The following is an 8713-nucleotide window of genomic DNA, read 5'->3' as shown; positions in this document are numbered from 1 at the left end:
CCTGGTATCTTTAAATTTCACAAGTAGATGCATATATCATGAATTAAATAATTTGAAAGCTAACTGACGTCAGTGGATAAATGATAAACCGGAATGCCGAGACCTAATATACCATAGGCTTAGAATAAGGTGCCGGGTCCTTAAATTTCCCGGGCTCAGATGTTCCGTTTGGTGGGGGTTCCCGGGTAATCCGCGTGAGGTGACTATGATGCATGCTTTAGCATTTATATTACCGAAAAATCGTTTCATATTCTGAGAAATCCGACAATTTCGACACATTGATATTCGTGCATGTCCTTTCGTCTGCCCGGCTCAACTTCCAAAATTCATCCTAGTCGTTTGTACTTTTGTAGATCAACGGCTGTGATCAACTCCTTCCTAATAAATGAGAAGACGTTTTGATTAGCTTGAGACCTTCCAACTTCTTCAATATTAAATGCCACTTGCCTATAAATAAAATGGCGGAAACGAAAAGTGATAATTAATCATTAGTTCAATATGTCGAGTTCAAGTGAGTCGAGTGCTTGTAGTAGTACAGTCACTTTTGGTGATATGCACGTTCAAGCACCGGGCGGCATACACCCTTATCTGGAGGGTTTAAAGAGGACAATCGAAGAATACATCTTCGTGAAGGTCATGTCTACCAGGTATAAAATTCAGGATATCAGTAACATGTATCAGAACGGCTTGGTCCTCACTCGCGCACAAAGAGCAGTGGCGAGGAAATACAGACGAGAGCTGGAAGTAGCTCGAATTGCAGATCTGGCCACTGACCAAGTTCTGTTGCATGCGATGCTGTGGAAAGAATGGCATCAACTGAATAAGATCTCGACCTATGAGTCCTTTACCAATCTTCACATTCAGGAATTGACTGATTGGATATCTGAGTGGCAAGATCATGTAGCTTTGAGAATAGCAGATGTAAGACGGCATCGACAACTTCCTTAATAAAATTTTGATTTAATGTATTTTGCTTCTTTAATCCTCTGTAAACAAACTCATGTAAGCAGAATAATATATAACTAACGAGTAAAACTGAAATGCCAGGACATAATATTTCCTGAACTTAAAATAAATTGCCGGGCCTCGAATTTCCCGGGTTCAGAATGAAATGTCGGGGCCTGATATCGCCCAAGTTTACAAACAATACTCCGTGCTCTCACATTACCCGGGATGATAAATAAGATACCGAGCCTTCACACCACCCGGGCTTTACAAATAAGACGCCCGGCTTTCACATTACCCGGGATGACAAATAAGATGTCGGGCTTTCACATTACCCGGGATGACAAATAAGATGTCGGGCTTTCACACCACCCGGGCTTATAGATAAGATGTCGTTCTGTATTCTCGGGTAATTAATATAGGGTTATAATGGCGCGTGCCCTACTGAAGTTGTCAGAATCTGTACGTATTCCGAGCATTTAAATGATCATGACGCCTCGATTTATGCACCTGTCTTTTCAAATATCCCGCCTAATCATACCGCTCAATTTTCGAGGCTAATCTGGTTTGTTCGATCTGTTTTTAGATCAACGGTGTAGATTGATTGCTTCCCCTATATATAGTGGATGACCGATTTTTCAGAAACCATTTGCAAATTCAAACTCGTAGCGAAGCTCTGCCAAATTTCTCTCTCAAGCTTTTCCGACGCGCAAATCCTTACTCCGACGATTTTAAAGTCACCGATCACCACCTTCGCTTCTCTTCCCGTAAGTTCATCTTTCTATAAACTATTTTCTTCGTTATGTCGGATTCTACTTCTTCTACTTCCGGTAAGCATGTTAGGGGTCAATCAGAGGATAATTCTCTAACACCTTCCGAACAATCTACCCATATTCCAATAGGCATACTTATTATTTCTTCCCGACCTCTCCAAAAACCCAAAACTTCTTCTCGTCCTTCCAATTCTCTTAGCAAAGGGAAGGAAAAGGTAGCAGGGCCCTTGTGGTTCTCTACTGTGACTTCTACCCTTCGCCCGGGTAATATGGAAGAAATTAGGTCTTTAGGATCCATTCCTTCCTCTTACAAAATTCAAATTCCCAGGTCCTTCGACCATCCTGACACCCCACCCCCGGGCTATCAGACTTTTTTTGTTGAACAACTCAAGAGTGGGCTCTGATTTCCAGTCCACCACTTTTTTGAAGGGGTTGCCCGATTCTTTGGACTTCCCATTAATCATCTCCACCCTAATGCTTTCCGCATTATGACTGCTACTTTTATTTTGTTTCGTATGAAATCCCTTCTACTCAACTCTTCTATTTTCCATTTTTTTCTTGCCGATTTAATGACGGAGTCTTCTCTCTCATGGCCCGAATGCATTATCGGTTCTTGACTGACATCCCTTCCTCTCTGAAGGGATGGAAAACAAAATTTTTCTTTTTACAACCCCCCACTCCTTTGACCTGTGCGACAGGCTTTCTTACTTCTTTGGCCCCACAACCTGAGCTTCCCCGAGACTACAAGTTTCTCCCTTCTTTTACTCAAGCTTGGGATGCTTTGGAAAAGCAATCCTTTCAGTCTTCAGTGCTGATCGGGGGAGATAATCTGGTGTTCTATGGGATTGGGTCCCGACCTGAAGACCCGATGGACCAGATTATTGATGAATACGATCAAGCCGAGTCACGGGCTGGTACATTATTTCTCCTAGTTCTTTTATTCGTGTATGTAAATTCTTCTGACTTGTTGATTGACGCAGCTGAAGAAGATATGAGAAAGGCAAGCCTGGTTGAGGCGGCTGCCAAAAAGAAGGCCGAGCAGAAGAAAGCTTGAGCGGAAAAAAGGGCCCGGGAAGCTCAAGAGGAGGAGGAACGCCGAGCTCGGGCGGCGGCGGAGGCCCGGGAAGTTGAGGAATGCTGGGTAGAAACAGAGACAAAAGCGCGGGAGGACACTACCTCCCAAGCTGCTGAAGAGGACCCGGCTCCTCTTAACCACAGGAAGAGGAAAGCCACCGCGGAACAGGTCGTGGAAACGGTGGTCCTGGAAGATGTACCAGAGGAGATTGTCAGGTCTCCTCCACTTACCGGGTCATCTGCTGGCCACACAAGCGGAAGGCCCTGGATCCTCCCCAATATTTTTGGGGATGAGGTCAGCTCGGACCTCGTAAAGATGATCCGAGGCCTCTTACGTCCTGACAAGGCGGAACATCTTCAGGGGCTCCACCCTAATATGCTACTGTCCGATGGAGTTGCTCGGTCCTTCTCCGTAAGTTTTCTTTTCCTTAATTCGCTGATTTTATACCAACTTTAATATTATTTCTTCGGACCTTTATTGGTTTTCAGGGCCTACAGATGCTCATGTATGCTTACGAACGGGTATCTCATGCGGCCAAGGGGGCCAATACTCAAGCCAAATCCGCCCGAGAGGCGCATGACAAACTCCAAGAAGAGATCGGTCGGTTGAATGAGCTTCATGAGCAAATTCTGGCTCGGGAGAGGGCTGTTTGGCAGGGACAGATGGATTCAATTCGGGCAGAACTTGCTGAAGCCCGGGCAGAGACGCAGGCAGCAAAGGCGGAGGCGGAATATTCTCGGGTTAGGGCTGAGGACTTTCAGGCTGCCGTTGAACTAATAAAGAAAACCCAGGAAGAACACACAGTTCGCTTCTTGAAGTCCCGAGAGTTCAAGAAAATGGTGGCCAATAAGGCTTTTCCTTACTTTGAACAGGGCTACAATAAGTGCCTGGAACAATTCGAAGAGGCAGGCCTGGTTCCAGCCGATCGGGAGGATTTTCCTGATTTAGAAAAGGCTGCAATGTCTCTGCCAGAAGAAGAGCAGGATCCCCCTGTAGAATAAATTCTATTGTTGTTGTTGTTGTTGTTTTTTTTTCCCGAGTTTCGGGCACCCTGTAAATATTTCCGTCTTTAATGAAATATTTCTTTCCTTTTTCTTCTTGTCTCGAATAATCGTTCCACATCTTCACATTGTATTTCTGTGAGATTTAGTCAACCCTTACCAAATAAAGTTCCTTAGGTAATTAGGCTTGTTAAATTAACGGAGTGTAGGCTCCTGAAATCGGTGACTGACCAAGGTATAAGTCCCCGAGCTTAGTAGATGACCGGGGTGTGGGTCCTCGGGCCAAGGTACGGGTCCTCGGACTTTATAGATGACTGAGGTATGGGTCCCCGGGCCAAGGTACGGGTCCTTATACTTTATAGATGATCGGGGTGCGGGTCCCCGGGCCAAGGTACGGGTCCTTGGACTTTATAGATGACCGGAGCGCGGGTCCCTGGGCCAAGGTACGGGTCCTTGGACTTTATAGATGACCGGGGTGCGGGTCCTTGGGCCAAGGTACGGGTCCTTGGACTTTATAGATGACCGGGGTGCGGGTCCCCGGGCCAAGGTACGGGTCCTTGGACTTTATAGATGACCGGGGTGCGGGTCCTCGGGCCAAGGTACGGGTCCTTGGACTTTATAGATGACCGGAGTGCGGGTCTCCGGGCCAAGATACGTGTCCTTGGACTTTATAGATGACCGGGGTGCGGGTCCCCTGGCCAAGGTACGGGTCCTTGGACTTTATAGATGACTATGGGTCCCCGGGCCAAGGTACGGGTCCTTGGACTTTATAGATGAACGGGGTATGGGTCTCCGGGCCAAGGTACGGATCCTTGGACTTTGCGGATGAACGGGGTGCCGGTCCCCTGGCCAAAGTACGGGTCCTTGGACTTTATAGATGACCGGGGTGCGGGTCCTCGGGCCAAGATACGGGTCCTTGGACTTTATAGATGACCGGGGTACGGGTCTCCGGGCCAAGGTACGGGTCCTTGGACTTTATAGATGACCGGGGTGCGGGCCCTCGGGCCAAGGTACGAGTCCTTGGACTTTATAGATGACCGGGGTGCGGGTCCCCGGGCCATGGTACGGGTCCTTGGACTTTATAGACGAATTGCTGAATGATTCCTTTATTAAGAGAACTTATAATATGTACAATTCTTCATACATAATATTTTTTCAAATGAAATGCATTCCAGGGTCTTTTAAGGACATGTCCCTGAGGATCTTCCAAATAATAAACTGCACCTGATCTAACTCTTTGAATTACTTTGAAAGGTCCTTCCCACATTGCTTCTAATTTTCCCACATCTCCTACCGGCTTGGTCTTTTTCATCACCAAATCACCAACCTGAAAATTCCGTGGTCGCACATGCTTGTTATAGGACTTCATTACCCGGCTACGATAAGCTTCCATTCGAATGGCTGCTCGATCTCTTTTTTCTTCTACTAAATCAAGTTCAATGGATCGGGATTGATCATTGTTGCTCGGATAGGATTCTATCCGAGTAGAAGATTGCCTAATTTCCATGGGTAGGACGGCTTCTGAACCATAGACAAGGCTGTAGGGTGTTTCTTGAGTAGTTGATCGAGGCGTAGTTCGGTATGCCCATAAGATACTTGGTCATTCTTCCACCCAATCTTTACCCTTCCCATGGAGTCAGGCTTTCAGTGCTTGCACAATGATCCTATTAGTCACTTCAGTCTGGCCATTAGCCTGAGTAATCTTCATTTCTTGACACCAAGAGGTGATTTTCTTCCTTTGGAATTGCATTCCATTATCTGAAATTAATTTCCTCGGGATACCATATCTGCAAACAATACTCTTCCATAAAAATTTCATGACTTCTTCCTCAGTAATCTTGGCTAATGGCTCGACCTCCACCCACTTGGAGAAATAATCCACAACCACAAGAAGGAATTTTTTCTGTGCTCGGGCTATGGGGAAAGGTCCCACGATATCAAAACCCCATTGGTCAAAAGGGCACGATGCGGAGATTGGTTGCATACTTGCATCTGGGCGATGATGAAAATTAGAATGGTGTTGACAATCCTGACATTTCTGAACAAGTCGGGCAGCATCTTGATTCATCCGAGGCCATAAGAACCCGACCAATATAGTTTTCCGAGACAGAGCTGTTCCACCGAGGTGTTCTCCACAACATCCCTCGTGTATTTCACGGAGGACGTACTCTGCCTCGCCTTTTGATAAGCACTTGAGTATTGGGCCCTGATAGGATCGTCTGTATAAAACATTATTCAAAAGGACGAACCTGGGCGCTTGCTTTTTGATCTTTGCAGCTTGGACTCGATCTTCTGGGAGCTTTTGGTACGTTATGTATTCAACGATAGGAGTCATCCATGAATTATTCTGGACCGAGGGTTCTTCTACATCAATAGAGAGCACCAGCTGGGTAAAACAGAGAACCTCCCGGGTGCTTATATCTGACATGGAAGCAGCCAATTTGGCTAAGGTATCGGCTTCTGCATTTTCCTCTCGGGGAATTCGCTCGATACTCCAGTCGATTAGAGGCGCTGCCCGGGCAGTGATGAGCCATAAATATTTGAGCATTTTTTCATTCTTGGCCTCATACACCCCTTTGATCTGCTGTGTAACCAACTGGGAGTCAGAATAAATGATGACCCGGGAAGCACCTACTTCCTGGACAGCCTGTAACCCTGCCAAAATGGCCTCATATTCCGCTTCGTTATTGGTGATCCTGGAATCAATCCTCAAAGCCAGCTTGATTTTCTCTTCTGATGGGGCAATTAAGACCACCCCGGCCCCACATCCTGATAATTCGAAGCACCATCAACGAACACTCTCCATACTTCTTCTTCCACCGGTTGAATCATTTCGATTAAGAAGTCTGTTAATGCTTGAGCCTTTATAGCAGCTCGGGGTTTGTACTCAATGTCATATTCCCCAAGCTCCACAGTCCATTTGACCATTCTTCCAGAGACTTCGGCGTGAGTCATGATCCTTCCGAGTGACGAATTGGTAAGGACCACAATGGGATGTAAGAGAAAATAAGGTCTCAACTTCCTAGTGGTCATTATCAAGGCTAATGCTATTTTTTCCAACTCACTGTACTTTAATTCTGCTCCTCGAAGGGCATGACTGACATAATATATTGGTTTCTGATCGACTCCTTCCTCCTTGACAAGCACAGAACTAACAGCGAACTCAGTAGCGGATAGATAGACCCACAACTTTTCTCCGGGCTCGGGCTTGGCCAAAATAGGTAATTCAGCCAGATGTCTCTTCAGGTCTTGAAAAGCTTGTTCACATCTGTCGTCCCAGCCAAACTTTTGTGCTTTTCTTAGAACCTGGAAAAATGGGTAACTCCGATGGGCAGATCGGGAGATGAAACGTGACAAGGCAGCAATCATCCCAGTTAATTTTTGCACATCTCGGACAGATTGAGGAGAAGGCATGTCCATTATTGCTTTGATTTTTTCAGGGTTGACTTCGATTCCCCTGTCGGTTACTAAGAAACCCAAAAACTTACCACTCCTGACCCCGAACACACATTTGCCCGGGTTGAGCTTTATTCTGTACTGCTTTAAGGTGGTGAAGGTCTCAGCTAAGTCATCAATAAAGTTGGAAATTTCCCGGGTCTTGATTAGAATGTCATCCACATACACTTCAATATTCCGGCTTATCTGCTTTTGGAAGACTAGATTCATCAAGCGTTGGTACTTAGCCCCTGCATTCTTCAGTCCAAAAGGCATAACAACATAGCAGAAGGTGCCCCCGGAGGTGATCAAACTCGCTTTATCTTGATCTTCCAGAGCTAAGGGGATTTGATGATACCCCTGATATGCGTCCAGAAAACTTAATAATTCGCATCCAGCGGTAGAATCTACCAGCTGATCAATCCGGGAGAGTGGATAACAGTCTTTCGGACAAGCTTTATTCAGGTCCCTGAAATCAACACACATTCTCCACTTCCCAGTGGATTTTGGGACTAGCACCACATTTGATAGCCAAGTGGGGAACTGGACTTCCCTGATATGTCCGGCCTTCAGCAACTCTCCTACTTGCTCTTCAATCACTTTATCTTTTTCAGCGCGAAAATGCCTCTTCTTTTGCTTTACGGGCCGGGAGCCCGGGAGGATAATTAATTTATGCTCGGCCCCTTGGGGCGAGGTCCCGCTTAGTTCCTGTTGAGACCAGGCGAAAACACTAATGTTATCTTTTAGACAATTCAAGAGATTTACCCGGGTGGATGCGCAAATGTCTTGGGCCACCCGGACGTGTTTTCCCGGTTCAATTTCCACCACCTCTTGCTCTTCTTCTGCGACAAAATGTACTTCTCCCTCCTTTGCCCCTTCTCGATACTCTTTCTCCTTCCCTTCCTTCCTTGCCTTCTTTTGATCTACTCTGATCGTCTCCCCATAACATTTCCGAGAAGAGGGTTGGTCCCCCTTGACTTCTCCAACCCGTCCTCGCACTGGAAATTTAATTTTCTGGTGATAAGTGGAGGCCACAGCTCTCATCTCGTTCATGGCCGGCCTTCCCAATATAATATTGTACGAGGATGGGGCGTCTACTATTGTGAAAATATTCATCACGGTCTTCCTCAGATCTCCAGTGCCCAGGGTCAAGGGTAGAATGATTTCCCCCTCAGGGTATACAGCATGCCCAGCAAAACCAAACAAGACAGTCTCAACTGCCTCTAGTTGATATTCATGCAAATCCATTTGGATGAGGGCTTCCTTAAATATGACATTAACAGAGCTGCCATTGTCAACGAATACCCTCAACACGTCATAATTAGCCACTCGGGCCTGAATAACAAGAGCGTCATTGTGAGGTAAACTAACTCCTCTGAGGTCGTCTGGTCCAAGGTTTATAACTGGCTCGTCTCTCTTCATCCCATCGACCTCCAAGCATTCCCTCCTGTTTCTGGCTTTTCGAGCCCGATTGGAGTCGCCAT

Source organism: Primulina huaijiensis, chromosome 1 (assembly GCF_012295235.1).
Source record: "Primulina huaijiensis isolate GDHJ02 chromosome 1, ASM1229523v2, whole genome shotgun sequence".
Classification (NCBI taxonomy): Eukaryota; Viridiplantae; Streptophyta; class Magnoliopsida; order Lamiales; family Gesneriaceae; genus Primulina; species Primulina huaijiensis.
Note: the sequence above shows the minus strand (reverse complement) of the source record.